We start from the raw sequence: 20,815 nt of genomic DNA on the forward strand, positions 1-20,815 counted from the left end.
GCCACACTGCTCTGACTAGACAGTACAGCAAAGTCGTTATCCTTCCAAGAGCTCAGTTATAAGTAAAGCTCCGCGGGACACGTGGTCGAGAGGATATATTTCCCGGGGAAAAAACGACCACCGCCTTTGTCTAACGCTACCGTATTCTCGCTGATTGATGTTTTTTTATCTTTCTTTCTTTTTTTGAGGTACGAGGTGCGATAGTTAAAAGACAATTTGCCGGGGAATTCGACAAGTGTGAGGCGGGCGCACTCTTTCTTTTTCCCGCGTTCAGTCGAGCGACGTTGCGCGAGCGAGATGTCCCCCCCTTAATTACATTTCTAGTTGGTACGTGTCGCTCGGCTAACAGCTGTGCACTGGCTCGGTTAGATCGTTGGGAAAGGCGTAGAATCCTCGGGAACGCTGTTCGACTGGGGCTCAGCTATACGCGTCGATTGCACATCTGTCACGGGCAACTAACCGACCCGATTTCGACCGTTGTTAGGTAACCGGGTAAAACGACGCTGATTGATATTGATTAATCTTACCCAACGACGCTAATTGGCATCGATTTTCGCGCAAACAGCTTTCTGATATCGATGTGGATGTGTGAGAGTGCGGTGGTGAGGAGACTGCTGGGATGAGCTGGGTGCTGTGCTGAGCTGTGCTCATGCTTGCTGTGCGCAACGCTGTGTCGTGCACAGCATGATGCACGGAATTTTTTTAAGGTGAGTGTGTGTCTTCTTTTTCTAACTTGCTTTTACGCGATGAACCATTAGGGACAAATCATCAGCCCTAGCATCAAACATATCATATTTGCCTCATCCACCGTTGTGGATCACGCAGGTTAATTTCCAATTTGTTACATACTTCGAGCCAATAGCTTCGCAGTGGCATTGATAAAATGTGTCAGTTTGTGGGTCGCGGCTCTAATCAAGGTGTTTCCATGGGCGCAGCTTAGTGACGCTGTAATTGCCTAATTAATAGTTTTATCCGCTATCGGCGATACGTGCTTCAGTGACGAAAATGCAATGATCTCCTGCGAGTACAAGAGGAGGGGCAAGAGTGAGAAGAAAATACACAAAAAGAAATATAAGTAGGTTAGCCAGACAATATTTTAATTTGGCACCCTAAGGAGTGGAAGGGGGGGCTTATTGGCTTACTGGTACGAGGTGCTTATAGTTATGGAAAGATAAAATACTGATACCTGTCAGTTATGAAGGCGAGTAGTAAAAGCCTTTTCAAAAACTTCACAGCGTTTCACGTTCGACCTTGTTTGCATGACATTGTAAGAGGTATAATAAGCACTAGAAACGATGAAGAAGAAAAATATGGGCACCAAGGTGAGCGCTCACTATCAACAAAAGGTTTATGCGCAACCGGGGCACACAGACATACAACCACAAACGCAGAGAGATGGTACTTTTTACTTTTATGCACCTGCGTATTCTCGCTAGAAAACATACAGGTTATCGTAGCTCCTACTATAAAGCATTCAAGAGAGACTTTTCACTGTCTGACAGAGAGAGAGGTGCGGCATGCTTTTACGCAGTAGAAACATAAACTTGTATCTTTCATGCTTCAGTTATTAGTGTTGTTAGTTCGTCTTTGTGTCTCGACAAAAACGAGATCCTTCGAAGGAAAATATAAAGAAGAAGAAAGGTGCTTTCCGCGCACACCTGCTACAATGCGACGACAGCAAGCCATTCAAGCGGCCCTTCACTGGCATTATTTAGGCTGATTACAACAATTACAGCCGTCCTTTGTTGAAAGTTAGCATTCGTCTTATGTCCTTTCTTTTGGTCCCAATCGCCTTCTAACCTTTAATACATCTTACTTTTCCGTACGTCTACGAGCAAGACCGAGTGACAAAGAGAACACAGAAGCTCAGACTATTGGCAGAATGATTAGCAAACGCAGTACAAGGCGGATACCACTTTAACGCCCGAAGTGGCCCATAGTCTCATCAGGAGCGCGTGGCATTGCGAGACTCGTAGTTACAAAACGCTGACGAAAGTTTAGTGGGCAAACGGGAGGAAAGCTATAAACCTGCACTCACCACGTTGCATTCCGGAATCCGCACAATAAGTCGGACGGATGAAATGACACAAAGAAAAGCGGAGAGATGCAAGCTCATGACTGCACGGCTTTTGACAGTTACTGTCGTTCGAACTGGCGAGTCGAAATCACGAAATAGATCGAAGCTTTGAAAACCTTTCAAGACATGGAGAACGATTCCGTCGTACATCAACGTCTCACAATGCGGATTGTCGTGCGGTCTCCCCATGTGGTAGAAAGCGGTGCAGTTCGCACAATAACTCACTGAGATTGGCTATGTTAGCAATGGACGACATGAAGTAAAATAAAGATTTGGAGTGACGCCCTGCAGCGAATACTTGAAGCCTCTAAGCATAGATGCCTTGCGGAAATTTATAAACTGCCCTTCTAGAGCAATATAATTGAATCTTTTCAGTAAAGGGCAAAAACTCAGAATGCTTTCGCAATAATGCATGTACGTAATCGAACTGCAAGCAACATTTTCCTACAGAGTTGTCGTTTACGAGGACAAAGCGATGTATTCTTAACTGTTGCGAGTAAATTCCATAAGATCAACCGATTGCACGGCTTACTGAGTGGCAATCCTTTAGGGACAAGCTTGATTCGGAGCGATCATAACCGATATTGACTAGTGGCTCAAAAATGTATTCGACACTGCAGAATGCCACACCAAGAACATAAAACTCGATGCCTATACGCCCGCGGTCGTCGCGCACCTCCTCCATCTCTGGGAGGCGGGAAGTGGCCTCATCAAGAGATGGAAGTGACAAAAGCTTAACAGAAAGCTAAAGACACGCACCGCTCTCCTTACCAAGCAGGCTCAAGGCTATGCAGACTACCTCGTCAGACAGAACTGGCATGCTTTCTGTGACAACCTACAGGAGAATCTGAGCACGAAGAGGATCTGACGCCACCTATGCGCACTCCTAGCCACCAAAGCGAAACAGAAACAACATCTCCACAGACTTATCCACAATCACGCCGGATCAAAAGAACACCTCCTGCGAGAAATACAAAAGAAACTCTGCGGAGATGCACCCTTTCCCGCGTCAACTCCCAGCACAGAATACTCTGGAAAACCCAATCCAGAACTGAACCGACTCTTCACGCAGGCCGAACTCCACGTTGCCATATCGAAGCGGAATAGAAATACTAGCCGTGTAAAGGCCGCATCGTTAACAAACACTTACGCAACCTACCACAAGCAGGACACCACTTCTCTCCTCTGGTGCTACAGCGAGTGCTAGGAAAAAGGATAAGTGCCTGTTCTATGGAAGCAGTCGGAGATCACCATGATCCCCAAACCAAACAAACCTCTGAGTTTTGAAAACCTACGCCCGATCTCTCTCACCTCACGCGCGGGAAAGCTCTTCGAACATTTGGTGCACGACCGCATTACCCATTACCCAAAACCTTGAAGACAATGGCCACCTACGGGACATCATGTTTGGCTTCAGGCAGCACCTCGCAACGCAAGACATACTCCTACAACTGAAATAAGGCATCCTAGATCAACTAAAAATTCGAATCAAATACTACAATGTAGCAGCAGACGTCAAGGGAGCCTTTGATAACGTAAGCCACGACGCGATCCTCAACAACTTCGAAGGCACCGGCTGCGACTCTGGGGCCTACGCGTATGTCTTAAACTCACTGATGGACCGCACGGCAACCATCGGGATCTGCAACAGCCGCATCAAACGCTTTGTACTTCCACACAGATGCACCCCGCAAGGGTCGTTCATCTCATCGCTACTCTTCAACGTTGCTTTGATCAAGCTACCTAAACTCCTCGAGACCATGCCAGATCTCCACCACGTGATGTATACTGATGACATCACGCTCTGGACCATAGCTACGAACACGGGAAGGCAAGAAAGCAGCTTACAAGCAGCCGTAGATACCATCGAAGCTATCTCCGAAACTACGGCCTCCGCTGCGCCCCCGAAAATTGTGAGCACCTCGTCCTGAAAGCAAGAACGAGAGGCCGGTCACCCAGCTACGAAGAGCCCGACCACAGCGTCACCCCCAACACAATCCCAAAATCGATACCATACGAATACTTGGGCACTACATCCACAAGGACGGTTCGCGAGCTGCCAGCCTACCGAGACTGCAATGCACCCTTTCGCAACTTACACACCTCGTCAAGAGGATCTCAAGGCAAAGAAGCGGGCTCAAGAAGCAAGACACGCGAAGGATAATACAAGCACTGCTCACCAGACGCATGACATACCGCACGCCATACCTCGCTTTAAAGAACGCTGAAATAGAAAATCTCAACATCGTGATAACAAATGCAACCGAAGTCGCCACGGGGCTACCCCCATGGCCTCCACTACACGTCTCCTTAAGATGGGCGTCCACAACACGTGGCAAGAGCTCGCCGAAGCGCACAAAAACATCCAATTAGAACGACTCAAGCTCACGCCCACAGGGAGATCAGTACTCCGACATCTGAACTACAGCGAGACATACGTCACAGACACGGACAAGAAAGAGCGAATACTGACGGTTGTTCGAGAGTACATTTGCATCGCACGCGTAGCGCGCAACATGCACCCGATATACCACAAAAGTAAAAGACAGGCTAGAGTCGACGCCATCAAATGAAGCTTCAAGCACGACCCGGGCGCCTGCTACACCGACACGGTCAAGTACCGCATCGAAACGCGTGCGCTCTGAGCGCTGTAGACTCCAGAGACTGCGAGTTAACATGGGCAACCATGAAAGCATGCAATCCGGAAATGGCCGAAGAAGCGGCAATCGTTCTCGCCACAATCACATGCGCAGAGGCAGATGTTATATTCATCGATTTTCAGGCCGCCTGTAGAAACTCCTCGAGGGGCTGCATGACGGCCGATGCACTCAAGATGCTTAAGCGACGAAGCACTCCACTCCCGTGCACCTGCGTAACGTGGGTACTCGGACACGGGGGACAACACGGAAACGAAGCGGCCCACGCCGCTGCCCGCGAGCATGTCGCGGGCTACCCTCGCCCCACGTGCTCTCCGATTCGCGGCAGAAGTGTCGGAGGCAGTGCCCACCAACTATTCGGCCATTATACAACACTAGAGCTCGAACCTCGATTGTACCCTCCACCGCACCGAAAACTCGGCAGAGAAAAAAGCATGATCCTTAGACGCCTACAAAGTAACACGTACACTCACGGAACGATAATGCACCGCCTCTACCTGATGCTCCACGGCTACCTCTGCCCACTCTGCAACGTACCCAACACCCTAGCACACTTGCTCCTGGAATGCCCGTAGCAGAACGGCAGCGAAAGGCAACCGGAAACAGATGCGAAACGAGCACAAGCAAATGAAGACCACCTATTCGAAACGTGGGTGGCCAAGCTCACCCTCGGGGACCTGGAAGACCCACTCGTCGCCAGGGCGAAGAGGGCAGTGGATGCCAGAGGGTTCCTGGACTAGGGAGCCTTCCCACCTCAGGGTCATACCGGGCCTCCTTCGGGGCACTGTTCCGAATAATAAACGTTTCTTTCTCTCCCTCTGAGCTAGGTGAACGCACTATCTGACCAGAAAAATAAAATAAAAATAAAGCAGAAAAAGCAACAATAAATACAATAGCAACAAGATTGGACTGTCGTCAAGCGTTCATAAACCAGTCCCTTGTTATCAAGGGAACCGAAATTCATGAAAGCACGATAAAAAGGTCGGTAATAAGCTGCATCAAAAGAAAGTCATCAAAAGCTCGTCCAATAAATTAAGCCTCTTCCGTTCTTTGTTAGTAAAGAACACCTGCTTTCAAATTTATGACGGCTGCCTTTACGACATCCATGCAATGCCCAAACAGGTTGGGGTCGTTAAACTGAGCCAGACGTGGAAAGTGATGGAACCTTGTTGTCTGCTGTATTAGGACGATGCTGTAACTTCTTGAGGCTCTTCGGAGCTGCATTACGTCAGACTCGCTTGCGATGACGCCTCGGTAAAAACAATATGGGCCCGAGACAGGAGAACGACAATTATGATGGAGCAACACCCCTGTTATTACCAAGAACTGAACGGCGACAGGCTGGTGTGCTTTCTATAGCATACCACACTGTCAGTATAACTCGCCACAGAAGCCAGCGTCCTCTGCGCTGATTCCTAGAGCTACAGCTGCGACTATCACGTCTTGAGTTTGGAACACAGCGTCAGAAGAAAGGACCCCGCTGCTCTGGGTGCGTTCTTTACTATAGTTGCAGTCGCCCGATCTCTTTACCATCTTCAAATCTCAATATCATCAACCAACGAAGACGAATCCTAACGCTTGTACGTTAGGATTCGTTGTACCTTTTTTTTCGCCATTTCGTTTTCAGAATCGAAGATGCACACACACACACACACACACACACACAAACACACACACACACACACACACACACACACGCACACGCACACACGCACACGCACGCACACACACGCAGACCCACACACAGAAAATTATTGCTATGGCAAGCATGGCCGAAACATGAAAAAGAGCAAGGCCAGAAATTGGGCTTCCGCCATATATAGTGGAAATCTGCGTGAGCTGAAAATGAAAGTGGAAACTGACTGAGCAACAGAGAAGAACGTCTCTCGAGAAGGGGAGAAAGAAGTTGAACAATTAGCTTATATAAATCCTGTCCCTGAGATTTCAGGATTCGATGAAGGCTAGGACGCCTAGATGAATTAACAGCGGTCTTTGCTTCTTTCACCCGTTTTCAAGCCAACACTGCTTTTATGGAGATGTAAGCAGAAATCAGGACATTTTGTTCATTAGTTTACACAATCTGTCTTCTCACATAACAAGAAAACATTTACACAAACGTCCACGAGCGATCTTCACAGTTATTGCTAGAATTGCGATAAACGTCTGGCGCTGTGGTTATTATGACGATGGTGATAACATTAGAAACTGTGGCGCATGCTCACTTATACTCCTGTACACGGGCGACCTTAACCGCGGTTAACGTAACCGCGGTTATCGCTAAACGCGGTTAGCGCGGTTACACGGCAGGCCAAAGTGCTGTTAGGCGGCTAACCACGGTTCAACGCCAACCGAGTTTGGCAACCTCGGTTTAGTGTAACCGACGTTTCGGAAACGGGGAAAATCACGGACGGTATTTCTCCCGAGTGCAGTGCTGGCGCTTCCCAATTATCTTCCAAAAAGCGTATCATTTGGCCTGACGCGACAACTGAGGCACTGATACGCATATGGGAAGATAATCTGGCCGCTCTAAGCTCAAGTAGTCGAAACGCGCGCCACCACACAGAGATGACGGCTACGCACAAATTTCAAAATTTAAGAGCAGCGCAATCCAACTGGACATGTGAGACACACACACACGCGCTGTGTGTTTGTGTACGTCTCACTTTGTTGTCCAGTTTCACGGCGCTGCTTTTAAACTTATAACTTCAGTATTTTTAACATGTAATTTTTTGTGATAATTTGTGCAATGTTTAATCGCTGTGTACATACACTAACACCTGAAAGCACTGCCTTTTCTTCCTTTCTTATTCTTTGCTTTGTAAATGCAGGAGTATAGTTCCAAAGTGCATTCGCGTAAATTTCTACTCCTTTAATTATGTAACCAATGTTTGTTAGTTGAAACATTCATTTGTTCATTAAGAATTTTTTTACCTTTTCGTTCAGTGGACTTAATTTTATTTTATATTTACCCAGTTGTGACCCTTAATTATAACTTTTTGTATAGTTTTATACCCACCACGTATGCTCACAAATGAGAGCAGGAGCATCGAAAATAAATAACCCACACGTGCAAAACGCAGTCTTACACGTTAAAACTCTCAAATATGACAACTGTTTTGCTGAAAAATAACGTCTTTGTGCCACTGTAATCAAATGCCGAAAAAATTATTCAAAATGAAGCCTGTATGCAAGAGATCACGTGACGCGTCATCAGACCATTAACTGTGATCGGGATAGCCTGTGTAACACTGGCGGACTACGGTTCGCGTTAACCACGGTTGAGCGAGTTAACCGCGGTTAAGCTGCCCGCGTAACTAGGGTATTAGTGTGATCGGCCAAGTATTAGTTATTATTGCGAAGCAATACTACTTTAGGTCGCACTTCAGCCCGTTCCGTGGCGAGGCGGTGGTAGGCACCATTGACCTTTAGCGTGACCTCGCTGCGTGACGTCCCACCACGTGACCTAAAGTGACGTTACACCAGCTGTGTAAAAACGGGGCCCCATCTCACGCCGTCGCAAGGCGAGGCGGTAACCACCAACGGCGGCCTAACTCCCGCTCCTCTCACCAGGGGCGCGACGGTCGGTGTGACGTCACACCAGCTGTGTAAAAACGGGCCCCATTTCACGCCGTCGCGAGGCGAGGCGGTAGCCACCAACGGCGGCCTAACTCCCGCTCCTCTCACCAGGGGCGCTACTATTGCTTCGCAATCACCAGGCTTAACCAAGCTAAGCCACGGCCGCTTTTTTTTTTTGTTTGCGAATAGTTTGCAAAAGGAAAGCTTGATCCTGTGTACGTAACTGAAGGCATGCTGATAGCTCAGCGTACAGTACAAAAACGAAACATGTGCACATGATGAGGTATTGTTGTGTTCGTTAAACGAGTGCGACAAAAAATTACACTTTCCCCGTAAGCGAGGCAGTTACACAACAGGTCGCGAACTATAGTGCTCAACATGCCTTAGTGTGTCAGAATGTTTGTCGGAGGCAGTACTGCCAAGTATATGAAAATTTCCGTAGATATATTTTTTAGCCTTGTTTAGGGAAAATAGAGAAATTTCTCCAAATATGGGGACACATTTGCATCTGAAGTATGACTTATGATAGTACTGCTACTGCTATCGTGTCGTTAGAAACTGGTGCGCTGCCAATATGTATTTACACTCTGAATGGGATATTTGTCAGCAACCGGCGACTGAAACATACATCGCAAAACGAAACAAGGCAGCACGGGCAAATTTTAGGGTAGGTGAACACATACGTAGCGCCGAGCACGACAACGTGGTCATAGCTCCCGACAGTCGACTATGCAAGCGTATACAAAAATTTAACGGAAACGCCCTTTGGTAGAGCAACCTTGAGCAGAGACCCAGTGGTCGTGTGTTTGGCCGAGTTTCCCTTAGGAGGAAAGATAAAAAAAAGTTGGCAGCGTATCTGTGTGCTTCGCTGCAAATTATGTGTACGTGCGTGTGGTGGTGCTGCTCGAGCACATAACATGCAAAAGAAAAAAAGTCCACATCTTTTACATTGGTGTGGTGCAGTGGCACATTGCTCTGAGATTATTACATTGTCTAAAGAATGTAAGACGCTCAAGTTTCTTAGAATTGGAATAAAGTTCTGCGTATTCCTGGCACTTTGTTCTACGTATAAAATAAATTTGGACAACTAAATATAAGCGCGTTGAAGTCTGTGAATATGGGGGATAAAACTGGAGGCATTCTTGTTAGCACAACAATTCGTACAGCGACGTCGTTTCATGTTGTGTGAAGGGACTTCATTATTTGAATAGTGTTTAAACAAGCTTCAAAATAAATTTCAACTATTGAAGTTGTAGCCTATTTTTATAATGGAAACAAAAACTTTGCAGAAATTGTAATTATGAGCAGAATAACAAATGCATTCTGCAAAAATCCCGAGAAACCAAGGGAGCATTTTCAAGCGAAGCTTGTAGTGACTCACAAGTGGTGTTATCGTGGACACGCAAAAACTAAGTTACTGCCAGAGCAAAGCAACTGCGGGAAAGCGCGGTTTGATGAGTTGACAGCTGCGCCAGCGCCGGAGCATGACTCATTAGCAAGGATTTTAACTGCATAGATGCGCGCTCACGCCAGGCACGCAACCAATCAGAGCCGTTTCGCTTTCGCCAGAGAGGGAAAAGGCAGGAAAGGGTCTTGCGCACGCTGCCGCCTGCTTCGTTTCCGTTCAGTTCAGTCTCGGAAATCGGCTGGGACGGTCACGTGTTTTGCGTTCTCCCGAGGAACGGGCAGCGTTCGATGAGCGGCGGCGAGAACTCGTCTGTGATGGGGTTGCCGTCGGTGCGCTGATCCAGCCGTTACACCCGCCCGAGCCCAAGCAATCCGACAGCAACGAGAAGATATGGAGCTGAGGAAGCAGGATTCCGAAACAATCCGGCACCGTTACCTGCGGGTTACATAAACGTGACGAAGATCAGGTGCACGCGGGACAAGCTTCGCTTACCCCCATTTTCAGGTAGGGGAAGGGTTGGTCATATTTTCTTTTAATCGAACTTAGGGAAAACTAGCTTCGGAGTTTGGCAGCACTGGTTGGAGGGAACATTCGCAGGAGCGAGTGAGCAATCTCCTTTCGAGGAGTAAAAGAAGTGGGTGTCGCATTCGTTTGTGAAACATGCGCCTCCCTGTGGTGAACTGGAAAGAGCCGGCATTTCTTTCTTCACTTACATATCAGGACTAAGCCACCGTTCTCTACTAAAGCCACCATTCTGACTCTACTGCCGCATTCCATGAGTTTTCGTCAATTTGAATGTTCGGCTACCCATCAGTAGGCCTCATGTTATGTTTAACGAAAAAAAAAGGACAAAGACAGCGCCATCCTGTAACTTGAGTAGAGGCCGAGAGCTAGAAAAAGACTCATGAAGATGAAGCATATATATTATTCAGTAACTTCACCTCATTTAAGATTATCTCGTTTAGAATGGGTACGAGACAACCGAGAAATTCATCCTAATGAAATAGCTGATTCACTTATGCACGCGCCTCTTTTATTAATCCAGCGGTCTCTGCGCTACCGGCTGCTGCTCTTGTCACTGCGGCTAAATATAGACAGAGTTATCTGGCCGACGACAGAAAAAGCATCTCATTAGGAAAATCCACGGACCTTACGCATCTAAATTATTCTTGGAACCAGCAGTGGTGTCCTACTCGGCTATTCGGCTCCTAAAGTAAGCTTTTAACTCTGGAAAACATCTTAAGGCATGCTGCGATAATCATGTTCGATGATTAGCCTAAACATCTTTACACAGTCTTTTACGCCCGACAACTGCCACATTACATGCCTCGCTAGACGAAAGGGTGTTTTCTGCGGACTTCGTGGCATTTGCTAGATTTATCGTGACTACAATAAGTGCTCCATCACTTTGACAACCTAAATCAGCTTTTGTACCCAAGCGCACACTCGTTTCATACAAATTATCAAACAAATACACTGATAAATTTTTTTTGGCCCTGCAAGCGATTTGGAATCCCTTTAAGCACAAAGAAGCACCACAAGTAGTACTTCCCTCTCTATCTTTTTGTTGTCCAATATTGTGTGGCTCACTCAGTCACCATGCAACTGAAAAATACTGCTTGCGCGTCCGGCAAGCAAATCGTTCGGTTGTGGAGTTTTTACAAATTATCAAAACTGGCGGAGGACCTGGTCAAGCAATTATTGAAATCAACAGGGCACCTAATTAACCACCAAGCTTTCAACCACACGTCACTTTCAAGACCGGCCACATTGCCTCCAATTTTCAATATACGACTACTAGTACAGGATTCTTTATGCAAGACTTGTTTGCCACGGTTAGTTCAGGTTAGTGAAAGAATTACACTTATACGTCGGTGCTTACGCGTCTGTCGCCCTCGTTTACGAGCCTCTCATTTACGTTTGCGGCATCTCTTGCTCACGTTTATGACGCCTGCGTTTTCGTTTTGCAGTTGTTCTACTCGCAATAATAGCTTCGCTGCAAAATTTCGGCCCGAAAGATATGGCAGCTCCTGCAAAGTTTCATGAGGAAACTTACAGCTCGGGTTCTTTTGCGTTCGATGCCGCAGAGCATTAGGGATTCGTACGCTCGTCTCTAACATTTCTTTATCTCTCTTCGTAGCGCAGGTTCCTCCATTTATGCAAGCGTCTCTGCTTTCTCGTTCAGCGCAATTGTGTAAACACTTCTCGGAATGTTTTTGCACATGCTTCTTTTGCGTCTTTTTTTCGGCTGACTCTAAACGGAGCTTCGCCATGACACGCAAATCATGCAAAAAGGGATAACAAGAGCGAGAAGATTCACATACCATTGCTTACGCTAGTGGGCCTGTTTCCTCTTTCTCTCGCCACGACTTCGGAGGATCTCACTTTACTGCAGAAGCGGTGTTGTCCTTCGAGCAATGAAGCAATGATGATCTCCTATAAGGCTGAAGTAGAGCCTATTATGGAAGGAACCGTGTATATCCGCAACGCTACATCGGAACAATGGCAACGGGAAACACTATTCCGAGGATAGAAACGACCAGCTCTTCTTGCGCAATGCTGGTTTTCATTCCTCGGCCCGTAAGAGAAACGCCTGTGCAACAGCAGAGGCATGAACGTTGGACAATATCACTGACGATGTCTTACATAATCACAAGGAGCAAGCGCAAGGATGGAAAACTTGCATCACTTTACCAGAGCGCACTTGCGAAAAAAGAGGATCTGGAAACCTCGCATAGTTGTGTTTAGGTAATCTTTCACACATCAGGTCGTATAAAAGGCATCGCAACCCTACGGCCACTTTGCTTGTGAAACTTCACAAGTGGCACTATGCGGTGTTTCCCAACGTCCTTCCAACCGTCCTCTACGCGAACAGCTACCATTTGGGGCAATTGGCAGATCGTATTCCTGCGCTAGCGCTCTTTCCTCGTGATTGTTCTTGTCACAATTTTTTTCATTGCCGAGTTATGAGCTGGCGATAAAAGCACCTCGCGCGAAAAACAGCAAGGGCCGAATGGAAGAAAAATCGGCTTGAGAAACCTAATGCCGGCATAAGTTGTAAGATTCTTTAGGACAACGGCTTTACAGCAACTCCTTTAATCTCGTAGCCTTAAATTTTCGTTCAAAGGTGCTCCTATTATTAGTCCGCGCACTCTCAGGAGCTTATTGGCCTAAGAGAACATTCGGGTAACCATTTTGCAGCCGGAATAAAAAGAGCAAAGCGCAACATTCGCAAGGAATACAAGCTGTGGACACATAGGCAATTGCACAGTGAACCTACTAAGCTATGCAAAAAGCATCCCCGCCAGAGAGAAGCTCATGGGCCATTGCATAACCCTAGAGTATACATTGCTGTTGTGCAAGCAATGTGTCAAACAAACAACCTAATGCTCCGAATTACGTTGAACCTCACGTCTTCCGCACCCTTCAGATTTACAATGTGCTTTTTTCAGGCTATAAAAAGAAAACGCCTTAACAATAAGAAAATCACCTTGCATAGACAGATATCACGGCGAGGGATATCGGCAGGAGAAGAACAAAATAAAACTTAAAATAAAGAAGCAGCTTTAAAGAATTTCAAGTTCACCACTGCTTAATCAGTTGCATCCCCTCATAACACGTCAAAGACAAACAGGTCACGGGAGGACAATATTGTAGTACGACCACAGTCGTCCTTGGCAATATGTCTGCAACGATTGCTGAGTGGATATGTGGTGCTCTGCTGCGGAGCAAGCTCGCCGGTTTGACTTTCAGCAACGGTGGTCGCATTTCGATGGCTGCGAAGTGTAAAAATACCAGCGAATGGTGAAAGAGCTGAAGGTGGCTAAAACTATTCTGAACACCATGCGTCATTCATCACCAGTGGGTTGCGACAGGGACGCCAAAGACCATTATTGACGACAACGCAAGAGGGGAGTAACGTATCGGGTTAAAACATGCCTAAACTGTGGGTTAGTATTTTCTCGTGCAAGAAAATGCGTAAGAACAGCGCAAACATTAAAGATGGCTACTAGAATGACACGACATTAGCGCTTCTTTTTTTATGCATGATGTTTAAGAGATATCAGCGCTTTTATTCGCGCAGGCTACTCCTTTGCAATTAGAAATGTGAATATAGAAGGCAACAGGTATGAAAAAAGTCACATGAAAATGTGCTCTAAGTAAAAGTTTACTCAGACAATTAAACACATTTAAAAGTCAAACAGCGCAAAGGCAAGCCATTCGGTCAAAAATTGGAGGACGCTTAAGCTTCGTCTTCAAGAATGGAACGCGACAGCGTTCCCGTCGACCCGCCAAGGGGTGTAAGACATTTCGCTACGGCGCAGCGATCACTTGTGAGACGCCCTGCATCGGACTTTGCACCCACCAATCATGCGGTGAGCGCCGAGCAACGCAGCGTTCGGCGCGGCAACGAAACGTGCGCCTGAGCAAGTGGAACGAACCAAAGAACTTGGTGTCTTGGAGGGAGAAATTATCTACGCGAGCCAAACGTCGTGTTCACCACGGAAAGCCGGGCTGACGACTCGATGGTATCGTCCTCTATCTCGCTTGGGAGCACCACGCAGACGCATGACTCCTCGGAAGCAGCTCGGCACACATCGCAGGGGACGCTTTCCCACCAGACGCGCTACGGCACAGCGATCAGGTCAGAGGCGTCCCGCATCGGACGCTGCACCTAGGAATCGCGCTGTGAGCAGAAAGAGGAGCCACGTCGCCAAAACGTGAGGGTGCGAGTGACGAGTGAAGTTGGAAGGGGAGAGAGCGAGAAAACTTATTAAACGCAAGGGTGGTGGGGCATCCTCGCACCGGTCCCCGCACGGCTCGAAGGGGAGAAGCGGGCGAGTGGCGCGCCACGTGTCGGGGCAGCGCCGCACATTGCGAGGAGGGGGTCTTGTGTGTTTGCCGCAAGATGGCTCTGCGTGTGCGCAAAGCGCAGAAGAAATGCAGCGGAAACGTACTTCGCTACTCGTGTAGCTGCGACTTCTGTAAGTTACATGCTCATAAATACCGATATACACCGCAGTATAACTTTCTACGGCAGGTTTCTAAGGCAACACCGCATTCCTAGAGGCGTTTTTGTACCGCTTTGAAGCATCGAACTCGTGGCTGAGTGGTAGCGTCTCCGTCTCACACTCCGGAAACCCTGGTTCGATTCCCACCCAGCCCATCTTGCAAGTTGTTTTTTATTCATAAAGTACCTCCCGGGATTTATCGCTCACGGCCAACGCCGCCGATGCCGACGACACCGGCTTTTCTGCGACACGAGCTCCTTAACGCTGTCGCATTACAACTGAGCACTCGAAACGCGTTCACAGCCCCACACGTCAGCTCACAACGTTCGGAGACGCTCTCATCTTTTAGCTTCGAGCACGGCTGAGGTCAGACATTAACTCGATCACGTGGCATCTCCCAGTGCTCTAGGACTAATTAACATGTTCGGCTGGAGGAGGCTCCAATCTTGAAACGGCTCCGCATCGCTGCCAACCGAGTTGTAGCACGGCATAGAACCAATCGAATTTGCAGTAAGTAACTCCTTCGTTAGTGCATTTGTATTAGTGTATGTGTTAGTAAGTGTGCCCTTCGATTTTGTTTTGTTTTTGTATCACTCCCTCTTGTTCATCCCCCACCATATTAGCTGGAGTAGCAAGGCAGACCTATTGCTATGTCAACCTATCCAGATATCATTAAAATTTCTATCTCTACAATTCAGGTGCAGCTGTTCGTCTTGTGTCATCATCCCTGCTGCCCACATCAGTTTTTAATGCGAAGCTTTCTTTGAGCTCTGGCGTTTCAAATCTATCTATCTATCTATCTATCTATCTATCTATCTATCTATCTATCTATCTATCTATCTATCTATCTATCTATCTATCTATCTATCTATCTATCTATCTATCTATCTATCTATCTATCTAGCTATCTATCTAGCTATCTATCTGTCTATCTGTCTATCTATCTATCTATCTATCTATCTGTCTGTCTGTCTGTCTGTCTGTCTGTCTGTCTGTCTGTCTGTCTGTCTGTCTGTCTGTCTGTCTGTATCGGAATGGGGACAGGTTGGCGTGACCTGCATGCATGCATGACATGAATGACAGCAATACATGACATATTGGATGTCGCATGTATGTCACGGCATAAATGGTACGAAGGACATGTTGCCGTCATGATCGTTTCTTTAAGTGAGTATATCTAACTATATGAATGAAATGCATGCATAACCTGACATGAATGGCATGACATAAGTTTCATGCATTTCAAGACATGTCATGCGCCTCATGCCATTAACAATAAAACGCATAAGCGAATGTCATGTCATCAGATCAATGACATCACATGCTTGTCATGACATATATCATGATTAGCAGCAACAGCCTAACTTTATGTCCATCACAGAACGAAGGTCATGTATGTCATGATATAAATGATATGAATGACATGATGCTGCGTGTCTTTCCTTTAACTTGATATAAATATCCGGATACGAATGATATGAGATGCGGTCATGACCTAACATGACAACATGAATGCCATCACATGAATGGCACGCGTATATGATGACATTAGTGAAAAGACATACATGAGCGTGTCATTCTATGTCATTCTTGTCATGTCATGCAGGCGTATTTCACCACGCACATCGTGAAACCTATCCAGTTACAGAAATGACCACGACAGCATAACATTCGTGACAATCACACATGACCTGCATGGCATGTTATTCATATTAAACATGCCATGCCATGACATGAATGCCCTACCTGAGGTAACTATAATGAATTGATTGACATGACATGTATTTCTTTAACTGGATATATCTTTGATATGCGTGCCATGACATGCATGTGTGACATTAATGACGTCATGTCTTGTATGTCCTAAAATTATTGGCATAAATACCATGATATGCATGTCAAACCATAAAATTATTTCCATCAATTTTATGACACGAATGGCCAGAATGAGAGCAATTCATGACATGCATACACAGCGTGAGATTACCATGACAAGAACTTAACCGTCCCAGTGGACCAGGAAGGAGGGAAAGAGAAAAGCAGAAGGCAGGGAGGTTAACCAGATTAACGTCTGGTTCGCTACCCTACACCGGGGGAATGGGAAAGGGGAAACAAAGATGAAAGGGAGAGAGAGGATGGAAGCTGTCTATTAACTTGGGCAAACGACTGTACGCTCGTGTTCGTGATTTCATGATGGTCGTTGCATCGGGAAACCAGCTTCGTAGTACGACTATCACCTCTGATTCTCGGGTGCCATCTCCGCTCGACCTAGATGGCACGCGTAAGAAGATCTCGGCACTCCGGCAGCAGAACAACACCGGGTGGCGGTTGCATCCGTTGGAGCAGCGAGTGAAAAAAGGAAATTTCCCACGGGCGTTGATTTCCGAGCGCAAGACAGCAGCTATCCGCCCTCCTCGTTCCTCCCAGAGCTCGTACTGGACTTTGATGGCTCATCTCGTCGTTACAATGGCGCTTAATGAGACATAGAGGCATGGCCTTTCCTGGTGCATATAGTGTCCGATTACGACAACGCTGCATCGAATTCCACTATGACAGCAGTATCATGGCTCGGCCGAAGCGAGAAGCCGCACCGTGCCACTCGTCTGAATGGATATAGAAGGAAGCGGGCTTCAGGTTGCACTACAGTATCGCCGTCAAGTCACCCGTTTGGGTCCTCTATGTGACACCACGTGATGCTGTCAGTAAGCATTTAGTTCCTGCGCCTCTTACCCATCTCGCGCCTCAATGCAGCTCGTTCACATCAATTTTATCCATTCCTAGGAATCATGCAATCATCGTTAAGCGCCCTCGTCGTCTTGCTGCTGTCATCGCAAGCACGCACTCGCGTTTTTTCAGTTCACTGTACTCGCGTCCCACACACAAATACTGGATTTACAGAAACTCGTTGGTCAACCCGGTAACACTTTGCGGAAGCTCAAACAATGCTTCATAGCCTCCAAAATGTTTCGCATAAAGTCGATTCCCACAATGCGCAGGATCTGCCCAATTTTACAGCGAAGCTGTTTATGGCTAGGTTCCGTGCATTCTTTTTCTGCGCGAGCAAGAACCGCGGACCGACCTCGAAGTTAGTGTAATACCAGGCCGACCCGCGGCGGAGGTGAAACAGGCTTCAAGCACTCCGCCAACTTGCAAAAATAAGTGTAATGTCCTAGGTTCAAATACTTGCAACCCGTATCAGATATTAAGCAGATAAGAACAGATACTAAACTTTGACCCGCGTCGACCATGTCTACGTCCGCACGACATCTCTTTGTTTTCGTTCCAGGCGCTTCCGCATCTACGTTCCTTTCCTATCCGCTTTCCCGTGGTGGCGTTCCCGTCGAAACGTCACGCATGTCTAGTTTCTTCCGGCTCCGCGGGAAGGTTGTCCCGTCGTCCACACGAATGTATATAAAAATCACGGTGAATGAGTTCCCACCTTTGTACAAATTTCTGTGTGACCTCTGTGTCGTGTGCTAAACCCGCACCTTCGATGGTCATCCACCTTCAAAGAGTGAAATGGCCCATGATTTTTTTTGTCTGCTGGAAATCTTTCTTGCATCCAACGAGATCAAACACCATTATCGTTATACAGCTTGCTTAGCGCTGTGCAAGAACCCGGCAATAAGCGCGTCGAACAAGAAATGATACAAACACATGCTTCACTTTTCATACCACCTGGCAGTTGGGTATTACTTGGTCGCTTCTGGTGCTGCACTTAAGTTACATAACAATCCAAAGGCCGAAGACATGGTCACCCTGATAATCAGATCACGACGGATTGGGCGTTTTCAACTGTGCCGTGAGAACTTACGCCGGTCGCTCGCAATGCACGCTTCCTCAGAAGCATCGGGCCATACCAAGCTGCAGTTCTTCGATTTCTGAGCAATTTCTTGAGCTTATCTCTCTATGGAGTTACGTGTAAACCTTAATGCATCTTGACGATACAGCGCGACGTGCTATGGTCATAGTTCTTTTATTTTATTTTGTCATGCCTAATACGCATCACCTCGGCAGCATGCAGTTGTGTCACGGTTGTTAAATTTTCTAGTCGTCAAAGTATAAGCTCGTGCTAGTCCAATAATCCAGGCTCCACTCATAATGCGTAGGGCGTCAAACGTTGCGCAAGATTACAGGCCGAATAACATTGCAAGCTTACTGCGTCGAAAAGCTTGACACTAACGGTGCCTCTTTATCGCGCATTATCCTGGAAATCGGCTTTATGGGTTCAAAGGTTCTCGCATTTATTTATTTAGCGTTTTTTTTTCCTTTTGTACCATTTGCCTCTGCTGGGCTTCTTAGTAAGCGCTTCTAAAATGCCTGCTAAAGAAGACAGGGATGAGTTCACTTAACGGCGAGGAAGACGTGGCGGTTAATCGGTTTGCAGGCCTCGTCTACCAAGCAAAAATTCAGGTAACGGAGCTTTGCCTCAGGCGCTTAGGCGCAAAAAAAGAGATAGACATTGGACAAAAACGTTATAACCGTGAGAGCGCCACCTTGCCTGAATGAAGGCTTTCAAGTTACCTAACGCACCTGTCCTTTCGGCGCTTTTTTATTGCAGAAGTTCTTGCACAACATGGCGACCGCGTACGCAACATGCGTAAGGCGTGGGGAAGATTTAAGAAAGTCGCAGTTCCACCGTTAAAAGCGAAGCGCAGATTGCGATAGAAAATTAGTAGATAGCTGTACGAAGTAAGGATAGTAGTTTGATCGGCCGTATAAACTTGTAAACATTCGCTTACTAATTAAAATAACAATGATAGAAAAGGAAGGAAGGAAAAAAGTGGAGAAGGAAAGGCAGGGAGGTTAACCAGTTTAGCTTAACCGGTTTGCTACCCTACACAAGGTAGCGGGATGGGGGGATAAAAAATGGGGAGGAGAGAGAGAGACACACAGAGAGAGCGAGAGAGAGAGCACATAACTCAGCACACACATGGTCAGTTACAGTCCGTCCCACTTGCACGATACGTGACATCACTGTCACAGCCACTTGTCCAAGCCCGTCTCTTTCAAAAACCGAAGTAGTCCCTTCGTCGCCTTCAGCGGCGATGTCTTCTGTCGGCGATATATGAAAATAGTTGCAACTGACAATGGTCTATTGTCAAGGTGCGCTAGAACAGACGCCAGGGACTGCCTCTGAACATTATATTCAGGACAGTCGCACAGAATGTGTTCTAGCGTCTCCTCACAAAGACAGGCATTGCTGAGAGCGTTGTCGGCCATTCCAATGGGAAATGAGTAAGATTTCGTGAAGGCCACCCCTAGCCATAAGCGATAAAGCAGAGTGGCCTCTCTTCGGCGAAGTCCACTTGGCATAGAGAGATGCATCAAGGAGGGCATGTCGTATTGACGATTGCTCCTGTTGGTCTGGCTGCTTGATTTGCACCATAGAGAGAGCGTGATCTCCTGTGCAAGCACTCGAAGTCTGCTGGCTGCGTTGGACCGTGAAAGTGGTATGGCTTCTTCCTGTGTGTCTTCAAGAGCTGCCCGAGCGGCATTATCGGCGTCTTCGTTTCCTATGACGCCGCAGTGACTTGGCAGCCACTGAAACGTCCCGTGGTGTCCTTTCTGATATGATGTATGGAGTAGGCATCTAATATCGAATACGCGCTGTTCGAATGGCCCGCGACGCACAGCTGATAGCACAGATTGTAGGGCTGCCTTTGATTCACTGAAGATTGACCATTGCCGATCTGGTTCCCGATTGACGAAACCAAGTTCAACGCGAAGAGCAGCTAGTTCCGCAGATATCGATGTCGTTGGGTGGTCATTCCTAAAGCTGATGGTAATAGCTCTTGCTGGGACAACCACAGCACCGGACGAACACTGGAAGTTTGTGGAACTATCAGTTTAATATGTACATTGTCCGGGTACCTCTTGTGCAGAAGAAGCAGAGACAGTTGTTTCAGCACAGGCGACGACAGCTCAGACTTTTTGCCGATTCCTGGTACACTGAGATGGACTGTGGGGCTGATAAGACACCAAGGGGGTATCGGTGGTTTAGATGCGGCGGTGAAGCCCGAGGAAAGTTTGTCGTTGTACTTGATGATAGTTTTGGAGAATGATGATTGGTGCCTGTCTGAAG

General features: G+C 47.1%; 1 non-coding gene across 1 annotated transcript; it reads right to left on the minus strand.

The window, feature by feature from the left end:
• Positions 1–17,794: 17,794 nt before the first annotated feature.
• LOC126520994 (U2 spliceosomal RNA) lies at positions 17,795–17,978 on the minus strand. The gene has a single exon (XR_007597170.1). It is a non-coding gene; the product is annotated as a U2 spliceosomal RNA (small nuclear RNA).
• Between the last annotated feature and the right edge of the window lie 2,837 nt (positions 17,979–20,815).

The sequence above is a fragment of the Dermacentor andersoni genome, chromosome 3 (genome assembly GCF_023375885.2).
Source record: "Dermacentor andersoni chromosome 3, qqDerAnde1_hic_scaffold, whole genome shotgun sequence".
Taxonomy (NCBI): domain Eukaryota; kingdom Metazoa; phylum Arthropoda; class Arachnida; order Ixodida; family Ixodidae; genus Dermacentor; species Dermacentor andersoni.